The sequence below is a fragment of the Scyliorhinus torazame genome, chromosome 14, assembly GCF_047496885.1.
Source record: "Scyliorhinus torazame isolate Kashiwa2021f chromosome 14, sScyTor2.1, whole genome shotgun sequence".
In the NCBI taxonomy this organism is placed as follows: Eukaryota; Metazoa; Chordata; class Chondrichthyes; order Carcharhiniformes; family Scyliorhinidae; genus Scyliorhinus; species Scyliorhinus torazame.
In genome coordinates, this window is record NC_092720.1 from 111480316 (window position 1) to 111503556 (window position 23241).

General features: G+C 46.1%; 1 protein-coding gene across 3 annotated transcripts in view; it reads right to left on the minus strand.

Annotated features, from left to right (window-relative positions):
• Positions 1-23241, minus strand: part of ppp2r3a (protein phosphatase 2, regulatory subunit B'', alpha) — a 597462-nt gene that overhangs the window by 435036 nt on the left and 139185 nt on the right. For all 3 annotated transcript variants that reach the window (XM_072474671.1, XM_072474674.1, XM_072474672.1), the window contains exon 2: positions 15452-15508. The gene's annotated coding sequence lies outside the window, so the exon portion shown is untranslated. The remainder of the gene's footprint in view (positions 1-15451; positions 15509-23241) is intronic.

Here is a 23241-nt window from a genome sequence, read left to right on the forward strand (position 1 = left end):
TACAAGTTCAAGATCATGGGCTGGAGGTTTGGGGGAATTCGAGACAAACGTTTTTACCCAGAGGGTGGTGAAGGTCTGGAATGCACTGCCTGGGAGGGTGGGAGAGGCGGGTTGCCTCACATCCTTTAAAGAGTACCTGGATGATCATTTGGCACATCATAACATTCAAGGCTGTGGGCCAAGTGCTGGCAAATGTGATTAGGTAGACAGGTCAGGTATTTTTCATGTGTGGGTGCAGATTTGATGGGCTGAAGGGTCTCTTATATGCTGTATTCTGTGATTCTGTCATTTCACCTCATTGCAGTCCTAAATGATAACTCTCTTATCCCTGGACTTATTCCCCATATTCCTGATTTCCCAGTCAGGGGAGGCAACCGTTCAGTGTTTGCCCTGTCAAACCCTCTTAAGAATTTTGTATGTTGCAATGTATTACCTCTCATTCTTTTAAACTCCAGAGAATACAGACACAATTTCCGCCCCTCACCATAAGACACCTCCTCAGCCCAGGGTCCAATCTAGTGAAATTTTGCTGTACGGCCTCCAATGCAACCATTACCTCCCTTAAATATGAAGACCAAATCTGCACATAGCATTCTAGGTGTGGTTTCACCTGAGTCCTGACCAATTGTAACAAGACGTATTTTTTTCTTGTACTCCAATCTTTATTGTCACAAGTAGGCTTACATTAACAATGTAATGAAGTTACTGTGAAAACCCCTAGTCACCACATTCTGGCACCTGTTCGGGTACAGAGAGGGAGCATTCAGAATGTCCAAATTACCTAACAGCACGTCTTTTGAGACTTGTGGGAGGAAACCGGAGCACCTGGAGGAAACCCACGCAGACACGGAGAGAACGTGCAGACTCCGCAAAGAGTGACGCAAGCCAGGAAATGAACCTGGGACACTGGAGCTGTGAAGCAACAGTGCTAACCATTGTGCTACTGTGCTGCCCCTAGAGTTTAGAACAATGAGAGGTAGTCATATTGAAACATTTGCTTAACAAGGTTGACGACAAGAGTCTGTTTTCCCTCCATACAAAGTCGAAAATGAGGGGCCAGAAACTCAGAGGAGGTCTGCCATTGAGGACTGGGATGAGGAGAAATTTCTCCACTCAGAATTCTGTACTTGGGGGCTGTGGATGCCCAGTTGTTAAGTATATTCAAAGCTGAGATTGATGGATGTTTGCATTCATAGGGAATCAAGGAACATCATCACCATTCCTTGTTGAAAATATCACATGCCAAGTGAATTTCTCTTTTGGAAAATTCTACAATGCAAAATTCCCAAGCATATTTTCTTTTGTGCCCATATCAGAACACTTCTTTCCTAAAAGATCCAGACAATCCACTTTTTAGGGTTGAGATTACATTTTGTGGTGATTCGAGGAGTGTGGGGGGGGGGTTTAGCATGGAGGAGGCGTGCCTTTCACTGGCTGTATTTAAATGTTTAAATATTTTTCCATGAACGCCTCTGGAGATAGATGAAGGGCACTGCAGACTGACGGTCCCTGACGGTCTCTGGAGCACTCCATCACTGGGATTTTCCTCATACCTATAGACTAACTGATAAGAGATTGATTACTATGATTACAGTCAGAACTCCATTATTGCAACATGTTGAGATGCTGGATGGTAAAGGCGAAACTAGGTGGATCTTGATCTTGTTTTCTCTGGCAATGACACGAGTATAGCAGTAGTAAGTTGGGCATCGGCTTCAATGCAATGGGCATAGATTGATGGTTTACAATACTTCCCCATGTGGGAAGTTTCCACTCTTGCTTTTGTGAACCTGTGGCAAGGAGAAGTTAGAACCAGAGGGAGGTACACCCTGACTGGTCTCCAAACATTTCCTTGCCGTTTCCATAAATAAGGGAACAACATTATGCGGCTTTGATGCCAATTTCGATTTACTGAACAAATTACTGTTGATAAGAAAATTGTGCTTTTCATATTTGAAGGAGCAGATGAGTATTTTACATGTGTAGACAGCTGTTTCCAACTAGGCTTTTGTGATAAACTTCACAGGGATCACGAGGGAAATCCTTGGGTGACACGGTAGCCCAATGGTTAGCACCATTGCTTCACAGCGCCAGGAACCCGGGTTCGATTCCCGGCTTGGGTCACTGTCTGTGCGGAGTCTGCACGTTCTCCCTGTGACTGCATGCTCACCACGGGAACTCGTATTCTATAAAGCCCATAAAGGACATTATTGTCACAAGTAGACTTACATTAACACTGCAATGAAGTTACTGTAAAAATCCCCTAGTCGCCACATTCTGGCGCCTGTTCAGGTACACTGAGGGGGAATTCAGAATGTCCAATTCAGCTAACAAGCACACCTTTCGGGACTTGTGGGAGGAAACCGGAGCACCCGGAGGAAACCCACGCAGACACGGGGAGAACGTGCAGACTCCGCACAGACAGTGACCCAAGCGGGAATTGAACCCGTATCCCTTGCGCCTGCTGAAACCTTGATGAAGAAGCAGTTACTATCATCAAACATCCTGGCTCATTAGGATGCCAAGAGAGAACTGGTATTAACATGTGATGCCTCTCCATATGGAGTAGGAGCAATCCTTTCCCATCGATGGGATAATGGCATCGAGAGAGACCTATAGCATATGCATCAGGAACCTTGATGGACACGGAAATATGCTATTCTCAGTTCAAAGAGGAAGGATGCATTGGCTGTTATTTTTGGGCTGACAAAATTCCACCTACATGTCTACGGCTGACATGTAAAAAGAGGATAAAGCGTTTCCCCCCATCACCTTGGCTCAGATCCAACATTGGGCGTTATTGTTAGTGGCCTAATCTCTCGAGCACCGCCCAGGAACACATTGCCAACGCGGATGCCCTGAGTCGCCTCCTGCTGCCCACAAGCTTGGCCATCTGCTGGCATTGGAAGAAACATACATAGAAAATAGAAGCAAGAGGAGGCCATTCAGTCCTTCGAACCTGCTCCACCATTCATTATGACCATGGGTTATCATCAAGTTCAATACCCTGATATCACTTTTCCCCCTATATCCCTTGAACCCTGATGCTCGATCAATAACTCCAGAAGCGAGATTGGATGACAATTGAAGGCTTTATTGGACTAGATGTTTCCCCCAGCAGCGCAGGTACAGAATGCAGCTGCTAGGGAGACACAGACACTTATACTCCGCCTTACTGGGCGGAACCAGCAGGCAGGCTTCACCAATGATCTTCCTGTCTCAGGTACGTCCCACACCAATGATCTTACAGCCTCAACCTAGGTACTGTAATACCCCTAATACAGACTACCACAGACCCTTTATCCCCAAGCGTTATATTTCTTTCCTTCTTGAAATTATAAAATGTTTTAGCCTCAACGGCTTTCTGTGGTGGTGAATTCCACAGATTCACCACTCTCTGGGTGAAGAAAGTGTTCTGGGTATATTTTAGATCTTTGTTCAATGCATAGCTAGTGATGGCATAGGTACTGTAAAACTAACCTTATTAAACACTTTACCTGTCCACCTCTGCAAAACAGTCTGGTTGTGGTGCCTTTGCCTGGTTGAAGTTGTAAATTTTGACTTATCTTTACATACAGTTTACCCCTTACCCCTAGTTCTGGACTGCAGTACCATACTAGTCACTACCTGCCAATTGGAAAAGGTTATTCCAACTTTTTGCTTCCTGTCTGCTAACCAGCTTTCTATCCATCTCAAGACACTACCTGCAATCTCATGCACTTAAACTTTGCATAGTAATGTGCTGTGTGAAACCTTGTTGAAAGCCTTCTGAAAATCTAAATAAACCACATCCACCGGTTCTCCCCGGTCAACTCTACAAGTTACATCTTCAAAGAATTCCAGTAGATTTGTCAAGCATGATTTTCTTTTCATAAATTCATGCTGACTTTGTCTGATTCTACCACTGCTTTCCAAATGTTATGCTATGAAATCCTTAATAATGGACTCTAGCAACTTCCCGACTACCGACATTAGGCTCACTAGTCTATAGATCCCGGTTTTCTGTCTACCTCCCTTTTTGAATAATAATAATAATAATCTTTATTAGTGTCACAAGTAGGCTTACATTAACACTGCAATGAAGGTACTGTGAAAATCTCCCAGCCGCCACACTCCGCCGCCCGTTCGGGTACACTGAGGGGGAATTCAGAATGTCCAATTCACCTAACAAGCACGTCTTTTGGGACTGTGGGAGGAAACCGGAGCACCCAGAGGAAACCCACGCAGACACGGGGAGTACATGCGGATTCCACACAGACAGTGACCCAAACCGGGAATCGAACATGGGTCCCTGGTGCTGTGAAGCAACAGTGCTAACCACTGTGTTACCATGCCACAATAGTGGTTATATTAGCTACCCTCCAACCTGTATGAAGCATTCCAGAGTCCAAAGAACTTTGCAAAATGACCACAATGGATCTACTATTTCTAGGGCCACTTCCCCAAGTACTCTGGGATGAAGATTATCAGGCCCTGGAGATTTGTCCATCTTCAATCCCAATAATTTCCCCCAAACCAGTTCTTCATTAATACTAACTTCCTTCAGCTCCTCACTGAAACTTGTGTTTTTCAGAATTTAGGATACATCATTCATGTCTCCCTTTGTGAAGACAGAAAAACATAGAAATGTCATCGTGACCTTCAACTTCCTGGATACCTTGCCAGTATCCACAATGCAGATTCAAGCATCCAGAATGGCACCCTGGCATAATTACACCATATGATCCTCAGTGGCGGAATCAGAGGACAACCCACAGATGATATGAAGCCTCCCTCACTAAATAACAAGAGCAGAGTGCAGAAGGTGGAGCTGAAGTAATCGTTCCCCACCCAGGTCGGTGCCCAATTCTGATGGAATTACACAATTGACCCCCCCCAATCCGGCTCTTCCTGCCGTCGACTCAAGGCCTTGTGCCAAGCGATAGCAGATTGCTGTGAAACTAATTACTGAAAGAGTAAACTGCATATTCCGCTACAAATGTTCACTTAATCTTTTGTTCTTATGTTTCTATATATGCACGTGTTCATGAATGTTAGCTTTCCTGTATCATCCGTATGCGTGCAACATGTTGTACGTGAAGGTGTGTTGAATTATTTTCAGTGGAAGTGGATGACTAATTGGGAGGGAATCTGCGCCTGACTGAAAGGGTAAAGAATATGGGTAACTGTGGTGTGGACTTGAAAAAGATTACACGTGGGGTGCTTTATGCAAGTCATGAAAAAGTAAGAATTTATATTCATGTTAACATTCTTATCGTACAGCTGCACCATCTACTATAAACATGACGAATGTAGAAACACTTAAGAGATTACCTTGATTGGACATTTGCAAGCAATTCTAGGCAGTGACGCAAACCCCATAATTTCTGGCAAATGTGAAAGCCTGTGGTAAGGTTACACTTTATTAACAAAACAAGATACAGCTTGTAAAACAGACTTCTTGCTGCCTTGGCAGAGACATGAAAAGCTAATTTATTTCCCTCATGCTGATAGTGGCCCAGAAATGGGTCAGGACTTTGATGTACTTGCATGCAGGAGTTGGACTGGCCATGTTGACAGCAGCCAGAACACTTCGGAATTGAATCTGAAATCAATGAAATCAGCTTCAAATGATCTAAATTCATGAAGTATGAGATGAGATTAGATCAGCGTATGATTAATGCTTGAAAAGCATCCTGGGGCCCTATTCTACTCACAGAAGGTTAGTACTTGCAAGTCCAACTTTTGCCTACTTCTTTCACCTTAGCCTGATCTTGTATCAAGTCCTAGAGTGCAGCATTTAACCAATGGGGTAGTGTTTTTTACATTAGTAGCATGCAGATTCATTCTCTAAGGTCGAGGAAACTCAGAATGACAACTTTCTGCTCCACAACAGGGAAACGATAACTTGTTGAAGTCAACTAAAAAGATGCCAAAATGTATGTACTTTCCCTTCCAGGGAATAGTGGGTCACTCTGGAATAATTTACCATTTGTAAACCATATTTGGTAGGCCCTGACTTCGATTGACACCTACTTTCAGCAATACCAAGGGCGGATGTTAATCTAGGCCATCATGGCGGAACTAAAGATGCTAGCCCAATAATTTGCATTAAATGTCGCTTATCAATCTGACAATGGCAGGAAAAAACATCTCACTATTAAGTCGGAAGCGTGAAGGGAGGATGTCAATTAAGCTCATTAATGATCCATGTCATATCCATTATCCCGAGTCAATTGGAATTTAGCAATGGCTCAGAGATTAAATGAGAGTCGTATAACTCTCCTGCACCTTCTGAAGACTGCCCAACAAACACTATCAGGCTTGCCTCGGGTGGGATGTCTCATTCACAGGTACTCAGTGCCTGATTGAGGTACCTGACATCGGTAAGGGGGCCACTTTCCATGTCTACGAACCTCCTTTTCCCACACCCACTCTGGTGACACTCACCCCATGATCCCCATCCTGCTCTGTTCACTTGTGCTCAGGGATCCAATGACAACCTCTGGTGAAATCCTTATCACATGCCAGGCAATAGCCATTGTTCCTGGTGGCTTCACTGACAATGGAGAGCTCCTGGCCTCTGTTTGCCCAGCTGCTTTCTGTAGGCAGAAATGCTGGTGAAGTCCAGTCACTGGCCAGTTAAATGCAGTGAATCCTCCCCCCCCCACCCCCGGAAATTCATTTCAGTGTGGATTACTCCGCTGAATAATGCCAGTATAAATATTAAACAAAGCTAAACTCTGTACAAAATCAGAAAATGGAATCATGAATTCACATCAGTTGAAACTTTCATAGTATCTCCATATCAGATTTTAATAGTTGCCCTCAAGAGAATATGGACAAACCAAAGGTCTGTCAAGCGTGTGCAAACTAATCTAGCAATCAGTGTGATGATTTATGTGCTAATGAGGCACAGATGAAAGCCCAGTTATTGCTAATCGGATCCTAGTTGCTAATTATTCACTAACTGAACAACAAATGAAATATTTAGTCACTAAACCACTAATCACTTACTAATTACCAATCACCAATCAGGTCAACCAGTGTTGTCTGTAGTTTATGTCAAAACAATGCAAATAAATGGGTCATTCAAGTCAAAATTCAAATCTGACTCCAAAAGTGAAGTCTCTTTGTTGTTTTAAGTCGCTATGGCAAAATTGTTGTTTACCACTGGAAGCTGCAGCTCTGGTTTTCATTTATGGGCAACTGTTGGCAATCCAATAGCAAACCAACCAAGTCAAAGAGCGAAAATAGTTATTGTTTTATATGAGCACGGGCCTGTAAACACATTATTGTGTATGACTTGTAATATCTGATGTTAGAAACAGTTCTTGAAAAAAAATAAGTTAATAGATTTTTTTTTTAATGCAATCATGGGATGTGGGTCTGCAGTTACTGCCCTTCCCTAAATGCCCTTGAACTGATTGGTTTTCTCAGCCTTTTCAGAAGACATTGAAGAACCAACAGCACTGCTGTGGACCTGGAGTCACATGTAGGCCAGAATGGGTAAGAATGGCAGATTTCCTTGCCTGAAGGACATTAGCGAACCAGATGGATTTTTACAGTCATCATTAGACAGTTAATTCCAGGTATTTATTGAGTTCAAAATTTTCGACCTGAATCCTGGTCCCCAGAGCATTACCCTAGGTCTCTAACTTACTAGTCCAGTGACAATACCATGCTCCCACTGCCTCCCCATAAGCTTCCATGATTTCAGATATAAAAAGCAGTGGAATGGGAGTGACCGGATTACTTGAGAGCCAGAATTCGATGGGCCAAATGGTCTCACCTGTGCTATAGTAATGACTGTGATGAAATGGAGTGTCGCAAATGTTCAGTAAGCCTCAGTATTTATGTTGTCATCACAAAAACGCTCCCTCACCACCACTAAAATGTTCTAACCTTTTTGTTCTACATTTGTAAATTATGTTGAAAGTGTGGAAAAAATGATCTGGCACGCACTGCTTAAAATGGTGTTGGAAGCAGATTCAACAATAACTGCCTAATGGGGAATTACATAGATACCTGAAAGGGAAATTTTGACAGGATTTTGGGGAATGAGCAGGTGAGTGATAATAATGAGATAGGTCCCTCAAAGAGCAAGGATAGACATGTTGGAATGAATGGCCTCCTTCTGTGAAGTATAATTCTATTTTCTAATTACTTAAAATAATGTTCAATAGATACAGCTCCAGTCTGTACCCAAGAGCAGATTACTTTTGCAGATGTTGTGTGGAGACACCTTTCAGGAGTGAAATTAGGAAACATTTGAATACACAAAAGGAAGTTAGATGCTTGGAACTTAATAGAATCATAGAATTCCTACAATGCAGAAGGAGGCCATTCAGCTCATCGAGTCACCACCGACCCTCTGAAAGATCACCCTACCTAGGCTCTATCCCCTGCCCTATCCACATAACCTGCACATCTTTGGACAATGAGGGGCAATTTAGCATGACCAATCCACCTAACCTGCTCACCTTTGGACTGTGAGAGGAAACGGGAGCACCCGGAGGAAACCCACGCAGACACGGGGGGAATGTGCAAACTCCACACACACGGTCCTCCAAGACTGGAATTGAATCTGGGTCCCTGGAGCTGTGAGGCAACAGTGCTAACCACTGTGGCTAACCCCCTTCTGCCCATAATATGGGGGCAGGTGGGTGCCAAAATCAGCAGCCGGCTCACCACATATTTAAATTAATAACCAAGGGTCAGTTAGGATTGTTATTGAGCCAATTAACCTCGATAATGTACAGCTCATGCCATAAAACACGGGAGTAGGCAGCCAGGTGGGAGCGAGAAGCCTAATTTCTTAACTCAGATGCTTAAAGCGTAGGAAAAAATTGGGGAAGGGTCACGCTACAGGGGCTGCCCTTTGCCGATCATGGGGCAGCCTCCCTTAGGTTGAACTGTGCCTTTCGTCCTACCCATTCTCTCCCTTAAGCTCCCACTCTGCCCCTCTCCTTAACCTACCCAAACCCTCCTGTCTCAAGACACTGTAGGTTCTCAAGAATATGCAGCAAAATGGTTGCGTATAGCTAGGTCACAGGTCAACCATGATTTTGTTGAATGGTGATACAGGTTTGTGGGGCTAAACGTCATAGAACTTACAGTGCAGAAGGAGGCCATTCAGCCCATCAAGTCTGCACTGGCCCTTGGAAAGAGCACCCTAACCAGGCCCACACCTCATCCTATCTCTGTTACCAAGTAACCCCACTTTTCGGACACAAACGGCAATTTAGCATGGCCAATCCACCTAACCTGCACATCTTTAGACTGTGGGAGGAAACCGGAGCACCCGGAGTAAACCCACGCACACACGGGGATAACATGCAGACTCCGCACAGACAGTGACCCAGCAGGGAATTGAACCTGGGACCCTGGAGCGGTGAAGCAAATGTGCTAACCACTGTGCTACCATGTTGCCCACTGTCCTATCCGTGTTCTTATGTTTCTGAGAGCGAACTAGAATCAAGGATTGGTTTTCTCACTAATTATTGTTTGCTAAGGTTCACCTCTCAAAGATGACAACTCTATAGTTTGAAATTATTTTTGCTATATCTGATTGACATATCAACTGTCCACAGAACACTGCTTCGGGCCATGCTTTGCAATGACCTGCTTTTAGTGAAGGACTTCTATTGTTACATTGTAGACTGGTAATTTGTTAACCTTGCACTTCGGATTTAGTTGAATACTGCCTTGTCATATGCATTTTCAGCCTTCTAACGTGAGGCTGAAGGCAATCTGTACAGAAATTGGATCTTGTGGCACTGAAGATGAACTGACTAGAGCTTGAATGCACGCAGCTTATGAATTGTCGAGGCGATGTGAATTACAACAGTAACTGATATCAGTTAAAGGTCGAATATTGAACACTTTAATGCTTTGAGTTGCTATTATTCAGAGAGCATGGACATGGCAGTTGCAAGGGAGATGAATGGAAAATTGGAAGAACGAGTCTCATAAGCTGCTCTTACACATCTGCTTGGTGCTGGAATAGACCTGGGAAGAACACAGCTGCTCACTTTCATAGCATGGTGTACAGTGCTGTGAAAGCCAGGAATATGAGAGCTATTGAAATAACACATGGATTTCATAGAATTTCATAGAATTTCATAGAATTTACAGTGCTGAAGGAAACCATTCAGCCCATCGAGTCTGCACTTGGAAAGAGCACCCTACCCAAACCCACACCTTCACCCGATCCCCGTAACCCAGTAACCCCACTTAACCTTTTTTGGACACTAAAGGCAATTTAGCATGGCCAATCCACCTAACCCGCACATCTTTGGACTGTGGGAGGAAACCGGAGCACCCGGAGGAAACCCACGCACACACGGGGAGGATGTGCAGACTCCGTACAGACAGTGACCCAAGCCAGAATCGAACCTGGGACCCTGGAGCTGTGAAGCAACTGTGCTAACCGCTTTGCTACTGTGCTGCCCGACGTTACTGATAGTGTGGAGCAAAGTATATTGTGCTTAGTTGCTGAAAATAAAAGTTACATTTAACTTTGAAATGTTCAAATACTGATACTTGCATAGAGCTGCCTGATAATCGTGAAGTCAATTAGGGGGAAATGATTGTTGCTTGTAATTTTCTGACTCCTGGCCCAAGAACCCAGAATTAGCCCTGACTCAGGTGATAGCGTCTTGCTTCTCAAGGTCATGGGTACAAGTTGCACCCTAGATATAAGGAGCTGAATTTGAAGTGGCCCTAACAGACGTGTTTTCCACGTGGAGGGGCACATAAAATAGGGCAGGTGCCTATCTCACCCCCTTCTGCCCATAATATGGGGGCAGGTGGGTGCCAAAATCAGCAGCCGGCTCACCACATATTTAAATTAATAACCAAGGGTCAGTTAGGATTGTTATTGAGCCAATTAACCTCGATAATGTACAGCTCATGCCATAAAACACGGGAGTAGGCAGCCAGGTGGGAGCGAGAAGCCTAATTTCTTAACTCAGATGCTTAAAGCATAGGAAAAAATTGGGGAAGGGTCACGCTACAGGGGCTGCCCTCTGCCGATCATGGGGCAGCCTCCCTTAGGTTGAACTGTGCCTTTCGTCCTACCCATTCTCTCCCTTAAGCTCCCACTCTGCCCCTCTCCCTAACCTACCCAAACCCTCCTGTCTCAAGACCCTGGATTTAGCTGCTCCAGGGATGTTTTCTTCTCCTGTAGACTGGGCAGCTTCCTGGCACTGCCAGTTTGATGTAGCTGCTGGCCAATCGGATTGGCTGGCAGCTCCAGAATGTCTGTCCCAATGAGGGGTGGAATCTCCACTCAGCCCTCATAGGTCCACCCTGCAGTGCTTTCTAGCTGTGGGGCAGGTTGGTGTGGAGCATATCAGCTTCACGGCGACATTGTCACAGTGGGTGGGGGGGGGGGGGGGGGTTGGCATTTTGTCGGCAACCCCCCACCTCACCTCATTGTTCAGCCCGTGGTATGTATACATAATCTACACCAACACTCAGGAGCCGTACTGCATTGTTGGAGTCACCATCTTCTGAAATGAAACATTAGGTTGACACGTTGCCTGGACTCTCAATTGCACGATTCAAAAAAGAGCAGCGTGTTCTTCCAGTGTTCTGCCTAATATTTATCACTAAAACAGATGATTGCTATTTGTGCAAACTGCCTGCCATGCTTCCTTACATTACCCCAGTGACTACACCTCATCAGCCATTTTAATTGGTTGTAAAGCACTCCAGGGCATCCTGAGACGATGAAAGGCACAAGTGCCAGTTCTTTCACTTTATTAAAATTGCTTTGCCTCTTATACGTTGAGTCGTGACATTTGAGGACTAGTTGCAATCCTGCTTGGCAGGCTAAAACTGACAAAATGAGAGGGTAGGGCGATCGAAGGAATGGGGAAAGTATAGGTTTGCACTTAAAATGGCCCATGGGATTTAGTTGCACTGTCTTTAAACAGGACCTGAGCAGGCTAGATGGAAAGAACTGTTAGAATCCAACAGGGTTGACCTTTTAAAAGCAAATTGGGACCTGTCGACTGTCATTTTGGTGTGAGGAATCATTGCTGCTTCCCCATCAGGCCTACTGGTTGTTAAGAGGCCCAGAATAAAATGTGTTTTTAAAAAAAAAACTTATTTATTGTTACTTTCTGGGTTAGAAATGCTATTTCAGGCCCCATAGAGGAACCTTAGATTCCACTGCCTGTCTCCAACCGCGAGGCTCCTTTGAACTGCCTCTAAACCCGAGTGCCAAGAGCACTTGAATCACCAGTTACTTGAATCACTCTTGTTACCTGCCATTCTGCTCCTGCCTGCCGGTCAGCTTCTACATCTGGAGGCAGAGTGACAGGGCCTATTCAGTGAGGCCCAGGGGGTTTCTGTCTTATGGACATCATGCTGTAGGTAGGTTACTAATTAGGAACCCTTCACTAAAGCAGGTCATCGTACAGTCATGATGAACAGCCAATATGTTGCACCATAGAGCTGGAAATTAGTGGCCTGTGTCTTGTAAGTATTGAATTCCTTAACTCAGTTGTGGGAAGATACCAAGAATAGTTGGACCCATCCCGTGTTGCAGTGAGGGGCATTGGCTGGGAGGCCTTCGAACAGATCAGATGTCCTTGATCCAGGGCAGGTGGAGACTAAGAATAGGAGAACAAAACAAAGTCGACATCCAAAAAAAACATGGCTTCATCAGTCTTACTGCCTTCTCAAATAAATGTTTCACAATTGTAGTGGCAAAATGTGCAACTCTGCTCAGAATAGTAGTGACAAAAAACATATTGCAACACGATGAGAGCCATTAGCATTAAGGGATGGGCTTGCGTTATATTTCTTCACAACTTGAGGACACGGTGTATGACTATTTTATCAAACTATGTAAGAAAATGTCTCAAAATATCATGAGGTGAAGTTGCATTTCACAGACATGAACACACACCTACAGCTCTTTTGAAAGAAACGTTGATGCGTAATTTGCAAAAATCAACAGGATTTTTCAAGACTGAAAATAAACTCCAGATAGAAATTTGATACATGCCTGAGGTCTCCAGTAAAATACAATCGCAGACACTGGAAAACACAGGCACACCTGTTTAAAATGTCAGCGAAGTCAATTCTGAGGTTGGAAAACAACTATTGGATGTTGACCTCGAGCCCACATAGGATATATCAGTGCATCCTAATTACCATGAAATTGGTGTGTACGACTCTCATTTCGGAAGATAAATAAAAGAGCAATGAGAAATAGCTCTCTTCAACACAACTATCCTGTTGGAAGAACAATCCTGCCACAAGACAGGTGATTTGCATTCTGAGAAAGTCAGCGCTGCATCCAAATACAACTCGAATATAATGAACCATCGTGTGATCCATAACACTGAACCATTCCAAATAAGTTATCAGATCGTTCCTTCTCTATAGAAATACACACAATTTACAACATGGATACAGGCCAACTGGCAGTCTTTGTTGAAGTTTAATCCTGTTTTTCTCCCTTCAAGCTCATCTTCCATATAGTTATTTTAGTTGATTCAAAGTTCTGCCTTTTCTGAGCCTCCTGTCACTCTCTAACAAGCATGTGGCCAACTGTTCGAAATGATCTGATCATTATTCCGTTTGATAATTGTTTCTCCCAGTTTCAAAATAGTGATCAAAAGATCCTAAATCTTCCATTTAATTTGTGCCGCAAAGTAATCTAGTCTTAGGAATTACATCTACCTGTGCAGGATGAGTGGCATATGCTGATTTTGCTGCTGAAATCTTTGCCCTGGCAGCAGTCGTACCCTCGATGTGGGGGGATTGATTGTGATGCTGAACACAAGGGGACGGGTATTTATTACTTGGTGATATTGCCAAATGGAGGGGGAAGAAGATGAAGAACACCATGGCTGATATTCACAAGGAGTTCACTGCCAATGTGTGCTAATACGAGTCAAATACTAGCCCTGAAAATGAGAGGGAGTATAAGAGAGGGAGAATCGACCTTGTGCAGCTTGAGATTGTCATGGGATTTTTGGAGCATCCGACTTCTTTGCCCATCTCTTTGAAAGAGCCATCCAGTTAGTCCCACTCCTTCGATCTTTCCCTATGGCCCTGCAATCTATTTCTTTTCAAGCATTTATACAATGCCCTTTTGAAAGTCACTATTGAATCTGCTTCCCCAGTCCACTCTGGGCCATCACCACCAGCAGTGTAAAATAATTCTCAACTCCTTTCTGGTCCTTACGCCAATTTATCTTAAATGTGTCTCCTTTAGTTATTGATTGTTGTTAGAAATGGTATTTTCTTATTTACTTTGTGAGATCTAAGAACACAAATCCAAGCTTCTTTAGTCTCTCCACATAATGAAGTCTCATATCCTTGGTATCATTCTCCTCTATGTCCTCCCCAGGACCTTGGCCACTACGGTGCCCAGAATTGGGCACAAATGCCAGATGAGGACTAACCAGTGATTTATAAATGAGCGCCGTAACTTCCTTCACGCTAATAATTACATTTGATTGGAAATGCAATAGGCCCGGAAACAATGCATTGTCTGTGGTGCGAAGATTAGGAATTCAAGCAGGTTGCAAAATACCCCCCAAAAAGCTGAAGATAAAAGATTAAAGGTTTTGATATTGAATAGGTTAAAAACATCAGGTGGGATTATCCAGCCCTTCCTGCTGATGGGATCTTGCTGTTCCACCAATGTCGCCCTCTGCAGTGGGTTCACTGGCGGTGGGGCGGGTGAGCCATGCAAAATGGAGTAGACGTTGGTGGGACGGGAAAGTCCGGCCGGTGGCCAATGGCTTGCTGCATCCACTGAGGGAAAACTCACTGTGGGCGGGGGACCAGAAACCCCCGGCCATCGTCTTTAATAAACTATTGCAGCGGGACTTTAAACCTCTTCTCATGACTCGAGCATCAAGTTTAAGCTGACATTGGCATAAAAAAACAGTTTATCAGAAAGTCACAAATTTGATTTCAAGATATAATCAGTTGCGGCTTCAGGGAATCAATTTAACCAAGTTTGATTGAATAATCTTCAAGATCACACATTTAATATGATTGAGGGAAGTCATTTGATTCATCTTAGTTCATTCATCCAGAAAATTCCTACAGCTCTCCCAGCATTTGATTCCTGTTTAAATAATTCCAACGTTTTTACCTCCACTGTTCCACCAAACATTCAATCGGAGTATTAACCACTCTTTGCATAAAGAACTATTTCCAGACATTGGTCCCATATTTGCATTTTACATGTTTAAAACTACCTCCCCTTTCCTAAATCTTGCAATTTAAGCTGATAAATCTTCCAGATTTATCTTTATCACATATTTTATGGCTATGAAAAGATGCGAAGAGAAATCTCATTTAAACCTAATAAAATTTGTTTTCTGCAGTCCGGGAAAACAGGCAAGGTAGATTATCAACACAGAAGCAGACGATAGTTCAACATGAAACGCAGAGCACATGTTCATTAATTGAAGGCAATTTAAATATTCCATACCTTAAATGAGATGGCATTTTGCACAGGCCTAATTCAGCCTCGACACACTTGATTGTTCTGAAGAAAAATCATAAAATAAAACATGTAAAGAAACTTTCTTTTGGGCGAGATGCTAGCTATAGCTGAAAGCAAAATTTAAAAAATTAGCACATACCTCATGGGCCGTTAACCAGTCTCTCAAATGGGAAATGTACTCCTTTTGTATTACTGGCGCAACTTATTTATGGATATGCTATCGGCTATCGCTTCAGTGTCCCTTACAAATTAAAGTTGCACTTTATTTATAAATGGATTGTTGAAACTAAAGTATAACTGTTTTGATATGGCTTATATCACTGTGGGAAGCATAGGCCACAGGCAGATTATCCTGATGTACTATAGAAATGCAATGTGGCAGGTGACCTACATTTGTCCGTGGCAGGAAATACATTTCTTGACTTAACATGGACTAATGATCTCTTTGCTTCTGACTTAAAGTTACAGTGCCTCGTTAATAAATACCAAGATTAAATAACATTTACACAATTCTTTCACTATGTCTGCCTTGTTAAAACAATTTTTTGTTAGTTAATACATTGGTTACTTCTACTGAATTCTACAATTCTTTATCTAGATTATTTAACTCTCCTAATGACTCTCTAAGATTATCCATTGACTAGAAAGATCCCGCAGTCTTTGTAGAATTAGCTGATTTTAGCCAGAAGAATAGGAATGGTCCTAAGATTTGCCACCTGGGTTAGAAAAGTTCTATTCCAGATTGCTGTTCAGTGACTCCTGCTGGAAGATTTGCCATAATCAGCGGAAGATAGAATTATGCTCAGCTTTAATGCTCTTGGTGGTACGGAGTCAACTGAAACTCACCATCAAGGTTCACGTAAAATAACCAATTAACAATTATAATAAACTTAGAACATACAGTGCAGAAAGAGGCCATATGGTCCATCGAGTCTGCACCGACCCAACCAAGCCCTCACTTCCACCCTATCCCCGCAACCCAATAACCCCTCCTAACCTTTTTGATCACTAAGGGCAAGTTATCATGGCCAATCCACCTAACCTGCATGTCTTTGGACTGTGGGAGGAAACCGGAGCACCTGGAGGAAACCCACGCAGACACGGGGAGAACGTTCAGACTCCGCACAGACTGTGACCCAGTGGGGATTCGAACCTGGGACCCTGGTGCTGTGAAGCCACAGTGCTATCCACTTGTGCTACCGTGCTGCCCTAAACATTGACTGCTTGAGCGGGGTGTTGAAACTGTAACCCGGCAAGGAGCCAGTACTTTTGGAAAAGGAAGGAAACTAGGGAAGGGAGAAAATTGTTGAGGAAACTATTGATTCATTCCAACGTGTCTTTGGTTTATGTCTGGCTGTGTGAATTTGTTGTCCAAAGAGGATCAATGTGCAGAAAGTGAAACAAATCAACGCTCCGAAATTGAAGGATAGCAGATGTTAAGTTCAAGAATAAAACATTGTGCATTGGATGAACATTATTCTTAATTGATACAAGGAACAGCCAATGATTACAGCATTTGGTTAAAAATTACAAACTATGCAAAAACGACAGGCTTTTTAAGAATACCCTTCTACTTTTAGCAATAGAACAGATCGGACTCATGGCATGGAATGAGGACATTCAGCTGAGCCCATGCAGGCACTCTACAAGAACGATTTGGCAAGTTCCACTCCCCAGTTCTTGCCATGTAGCCCTTCAATTTCTTTGTGTTTATCCAATTCCCCTTTGAAAGCCCGGTTGGTTTCTGCCAACGGGAACAGTTTCTCAAGACATAGTTAAGAGTCCTGCAAATCTGACTTCCAAACTGCCGATGTATCAAAGTCCCTTCTGGGTCAGAATTTGCTGCCTTTATTACAGACCCGAACATGGCACTCCATACAAGCATATCTGAGCTAGACGAGCAATCCTATTTCGATTATTCATCGTTCCTCTCAAGTACATTACATGAAAACTGGATAGTTTTTAAAATATATATATATATTTATTCAAATTTTTCAACAAAGTTTCAACAAAATCCCCCCCCCCCCCCCCCGACAAAAAGAAACAAGAACACAACAATCAGAAATTATACATTGGATTTCCCCCATATACAATAACCCCCCATATAACATTTAAAACACAAATAGGAACCCCCCCCCTCAGGCTGCTGCTGCTGACCTCCTGCCCTTGGGCTGCTGCTGCTGCTGACCTCCTCCTAACGCTCCGCGAGATAGCCTAGGAACGGTTGCCACTGCCTGAGGAACCCCTGCACAGACCCTCGCAAGGCAAACTTTATCCTCTCCAGCTTGATGAACCCTGCCATGTCATTGATCCAAGCTTCCACACTAGGGGGCTTCGCATCTTTCCATAGTAGCAAAATCCTCCGCTGGACTACCAGGGACGCAAAGGCCAGAATACCGGCCTCTTTCGCCTCCTGCACTCCCGGCTCGTCCGATACCCCAAATAATGCTAACCCCCAGCTCGGCTTGACCCGGGTGTTCACCACCTTGGACATAGTCCTCGCAAAACCCATCCAGCGCCGGGCACGACCAGAACATATGGACGTGATTTGCCGGGCTCCCCGAGCACCTCCCACATCTGCCCTCCACCCCAAAGAACCGACTCAACCTCGTCCCTGTCATATGCACTCTGTGAGTAACTTTGAACTATATTAGGCTGAGCCTGGCGCAAGAGGAGGAAGAATTAACCCTACTCAGGGCATCAACCCACAGACCCTCATCTATCACCTCCCCAAGCTCCTCCTCCCACTTGCCCTTTAACTCCTCTACCGAGGCCTCCTCCTCTTCCTTCAGCTCCTGGTAAATCGCCGAAACCTTACCTTCTCCAACCCATACACCCGAAATCACCCTGTCCTGAATCCCATGTGCTGGAAGCAGCAGGAATTCCCGCACCTGCTGCCTCACAAACGCCCTCACTTGCATGTACCTGAAAGCGTTTCCCGGGGGTAGCCCAAACTTCTCCTCCAGCGCCCCTAGGCTCGCAAACGTCCCATCAATGAACAGGTCCCCCATTCTTCTAATCCCTGCCCGATGCCAGCTCCAAAACCCCCCATCCATCCTTCCCGGGTCGAACCGATGATTCTCCCAAATCGGGGACCAAACCGAGGCTCCCACCTCGCCCCTGTGTCGCCTCCACTGCCCCCAAATCTTCAGCGCCGCCGCCACTACCGGACTCGTGGTGTACCTTGTCGGCGAGAGCGGCAGCAGTGCCGTCACCAGCGCCCTCAGGCTCGTGCCCACACAGGACGTTATCTCTAGCCTCTTCCAGGCCGCTCCCTCTCTCTCCATTACCCACTTACGGATCATCGCCACATTGGCTGCCCAATAATAGCCACACACATTCGGCAGTGCCAGCCCCCCCTGCCCCTGCTACGCTCCAGAAACACTCTCTTCACCCTCGGGGTTTTATTCGCCCACACAAATCCCATGATGCTCCTGCTTACCCATTTGAAAACGGCCTTGGGGATCATAATGGGAAGGCACTGGAACACAAAGAGAAACCTCAGGAGGACCGGCATTTTGACCGACTGCACCCTAGTGAGAGTGGCAGCATATCCCATCTTTTAAAATCCTCCTCCATCTACTCCACCAACCGCGTCAAATTGAGCTTGTGCAGGGCCCCCCCAGCTCCTAGCTACTTGGATCCCTAGGTACCGAAACCTCCTTTCCGCCCTCTTCAGCGGTAGCTCGTCTATCCCCCTTCCTTAGTCCCCTGAATGTACCACAAAGAGCTCACTCTTCCCTATGTTGAGTTTATACCCCGAAAAGGCCCCAAACTCACTGAGGATCCGCATGACCTCCGCCATCCCCTCCACTGGATCCGCAACAGCAGGTCCATGTATTTCCTGTAGAATTCAACCGGGAACCCATCCGGCCCGGGGCCTTCCCCGCCTGCATGCTCCACAATCCTTTAACCAGCTCCTCCAGCCCAATCGACGCCCCCAAACCAGCCACCTCCTCCTCCTCCACTCTCAGGAACGTCAGCTGATCTAGGAATTGTCGCATCCCCTCCTCCCCCGCTGGGGGCTCAGACCTGTACAGATCCCCATAGAAGTCCCTAAATATCTTGTTTATTCTCACCGCACCCCGCACCGTATTCCCCCCTCTATCCTTAACTCCACCAACCTTCCTCGCTGCCTCCCTCTTACAAAGCTGATGTGCCAGCATCCGACTCGCCTTCTCCTCATACTCATACGTCGCCCCCTAAGCTTTCCTCCACTGTGCCTCTGCTTTCCCCGTGGTCAACAGGTCGAACTCCGTCTGGAGGTTCCGTCGCTCCCCGAGTAGCCCCTCCTCAGGGGCCTCTGCATACCTCCTGTCCACCCTTAAAATCTCGTCCACCAACCTCTCCCTCTCCCTCCCCTCTCTGTTCTCCCTGTGGGCCCTAATGGAGATTAGCTCTCCCCTGACCACCGCCTTTAACGTCTCCCAGACTACCCCCACCTGCTCCTCCCCGTTGTCGTTGTCCTCCAAATATCTTTCAATACACCCCCGCATCCGCCCGCACACGCCCTCATCTGCCAACAGTCCCACATCGAGGCGCCACAGCGGGCGTTGGTCCCTCTCCTCCCCCAACTCCAGCTCCACCCAGAGCGGGGCCTGAGATGGCTATGGCCGAATATTCCGTTCCCTCCACCTTCGGGATTAGTGCCCGACTCAAAATGAAAAAATCTATCCGGGAGTAGGCTCTATGGACGTGGGAAAAGAAGGAAAGTTCCCTGGCCAGCGGCCTGGCAAACCTCCATAGATCCACTCCCCCCATCTGGTCCATAAACCCCCTGAGCACCTTGGCCGCAGCCTGTCTCTTACCCGTCCTGGACCTAGAACGGTCCAGTGCTGCGTCCAGCACCGTGTTGAAGTCCCCCCCCCCATTATCAAGCTTCCTACCTCCAGGTCCGGAATCCGACGCAGCATGCGCTTCATAAATCCGGCATCATCCCAATTCGGGGCATATACGTTCACCAGTACCACCCGCACCCCCTGCAACCTACCACTCACCATCACATATCGACCTCCACTATCCACTACAATATTCAGTGCCTCAAACGACACCCGCTTCCCCACCAGTATTGCAACCCCTTTGTTCTTCGCATCCAGCCTCGAGTGAAAGACCTGCCTTACCCATCCCTTTCTCAGCCTAACCTGATTTGCCACCTTCAGATGTGTCTCCTGGAGCATAACCACGTCTGCCTTCAGTCCCTTTAAGTGTACGAACACTTGGGCCCTCTTGACCGGGTCGTTCAGGCCCCTCACATTCCAAGTTGAAAACTGGAGAGTTGGACAAAAATTTTAGCTTGCATTTAACTGAACAACAAACAGCTTGCATTTGTGCAGCATCTTTTTATGGTTTTGGAGAGGAAAGGTGTGCAAGGGCTGAGAAGCTTTTTGAGGAGAGGATGGGAAGGGGTGTTGGTGGAAGGTGGTTTGCATTTTAAAAAGGAGCCAGTTTTTGAGGTAATGGAACTGTTTACAATGCCAATTTGCACAGGGGTCAGGAGGAAAGCTATACAAACTGCTTAGTGAGAAGCGGGGCAGAGATAGGCAGGGGTCAGCATTAGAGTGGAGAGATTGGGGATGGTGTAATGGGAGAACCACCAGAGATGATTGAACAAATGGGGGCCGACTTTGAGCCCACTTTTGACGTCAGTGAGGACAGCGACCTGGACGAAAATTTGGTGAGAATTGGAAAACGCAGTTCTTTCTGGTGGGATTGCGATTTCTAATTTTCTAGGCCCCTGGCTGGCAGCATGGAAGGCTGGAAACCTCATTTTAATGCGATGATAATATAATATTAAATAGTGAGCCCTCCCTCTGGGATTTACCCACTCACTGAATATTCATTGATCGCCGGTTTCAACAGCTTTATAACGAGAACCTGATGAACGCACCTCCGAAGGGGATATTGGAGGTGAGCACCGAGGTGGCAATTACCATCCAGGTTGGCCGTGGTGGGGGTGGGTTCAGTATTGGCATCATGGAGTGTGTGGTCACCTGCAGGAGGTACTCGTAATGGTTCCTACATTCATGGGCAGGGCGTTAAAGCTATTGGCTGCATGCTGCAGGAGAATGATAATGACCTGCATTGAGGACAGAGCGCTGCTTCGCTCATCCTCAGTGATATGCCTGGCTCCTGCCTGACAGAGCTGAACATGACCTGCCAGTGAGAAGGCTCATCAAGGGGTTCAAATCTTAGCTCTACTGCCACTTCGGGGGTCCTACTGGGCAGCCTCTCAACACTTGTCAGCCCTTGGCATCTTCATCCTCAGAGAAGGGTGGAGACATGAGAGGCAGGAGCGTTGATATTGTTTGGGGGTGGGGGGTGAGGAGCTACCCTCCGTGTATAGGAGATTGGGGGCCCTCTGCCAGTAGTGATGCATCTTACTGTGTCGTCAGTGTGGGATATGGGATAGATATTGCGCGCCCTCTGCCAGCAGTGGTGCATCTTACTGTGTCGTCAGTGTGGGATATGGGATAGATATTGCGCGCCCTCTGCCAGCAGTGATGCATCTTACTGTGTCGTCAGTGTAGGATATGGGATAGATATTGCGCAGTAATTCTCACACTCCACAGGGATGAAGCACTGAGTGTGAGCAACGGTTTGCGGAGCATGGCACCATGAAATGACAGCATGGGAGGATCTGTATGGGTGAACAAAGTGATGTTTAATACAAGATCGATATCAAAATGGTGGACTTATTGATTCATCAGTGCCCACGAGGTGCCAATAATTTTCTAATCTGCCTCACCCTCCCTCTATATCTAGGTGTGTCCTCAGGATCCACAGTTGAGATTGAGGCAGCCTGGTGCCTTCTGCGTCCTGTTTCCTGAGGTGACCTTGGTGAGTGTCCCCTGGAGAGCCTGCAGCCAGAGGGTCTAAGCCTATTTTCAGGCTTCACAGGTGTTGCACCTTGATGTATGGAGCTGGAGGTGTATCGCTCACAGAGAGGAGTTGCCAGATGGCCTGGACACCCCAAGGTGTGCTGGTTGGAAGGCACTGGACTGTGCTCCTGCCAGCCCTCTTCCCTCCGGATGCCCCGGGTCCACAGGGATAGAGGCGCAGCTGGAGTGAGATGCAGAAGCCTCGCCATCCTCTGGCTGACAGTAATGGATTCCCACCAGTCCTGCACCATGCAGTTGAAGCCCTGCATCGTGGAATCATGCCCTCAGCCACGAACGTCAGTTGAACCATGGAGCGGACATCACCCGCCATGGACTGCAAGGTCTCCACTGCAGACGCCACGCTTGCAGTGTTGGCCTCGCTGCGTTGGAGTGACGGCATCACCTCCTCGGACAGAAGGCGATGGGACTTCTCCAGTCGGCCTTGCAGCCCGAGGAGGGATAATGTTATTTCTTCCTGATGCTCGTGACTCTGCCTTAGCAGATCCAGAGTCTCTGGGATGACCGGATCCCTCCATGTGCTGGTTCCCTGGGATGATCCTTCCTCTGCCTGCAGTGGATTTTCAATTATGTGGAGCTCACCAGTCAGTAACCCAGAGGCCTGCTGACTCGTCAATCCCACTGAGGTGTGAGTACCTGCGCTGGTGGAGGGTGCAGGTGACAGATGTGACGCCTCCTCGATTCGCGTCTCTGAGATGTCTCCCTCAGACCTGTTCGGGCCTGTGGTGTCAGAGGATTGAGGATGGTCCGTGTTGACTGATTGACTTGCAAGGGAAGTGAGATGGCATTAATGTGTCATGGGGGTATAAATGATGGGAGAAAGTTAATTCATGTGAAGCTTGTACTATGGCTGCATTTGTTGACGGTCTCACTTATATC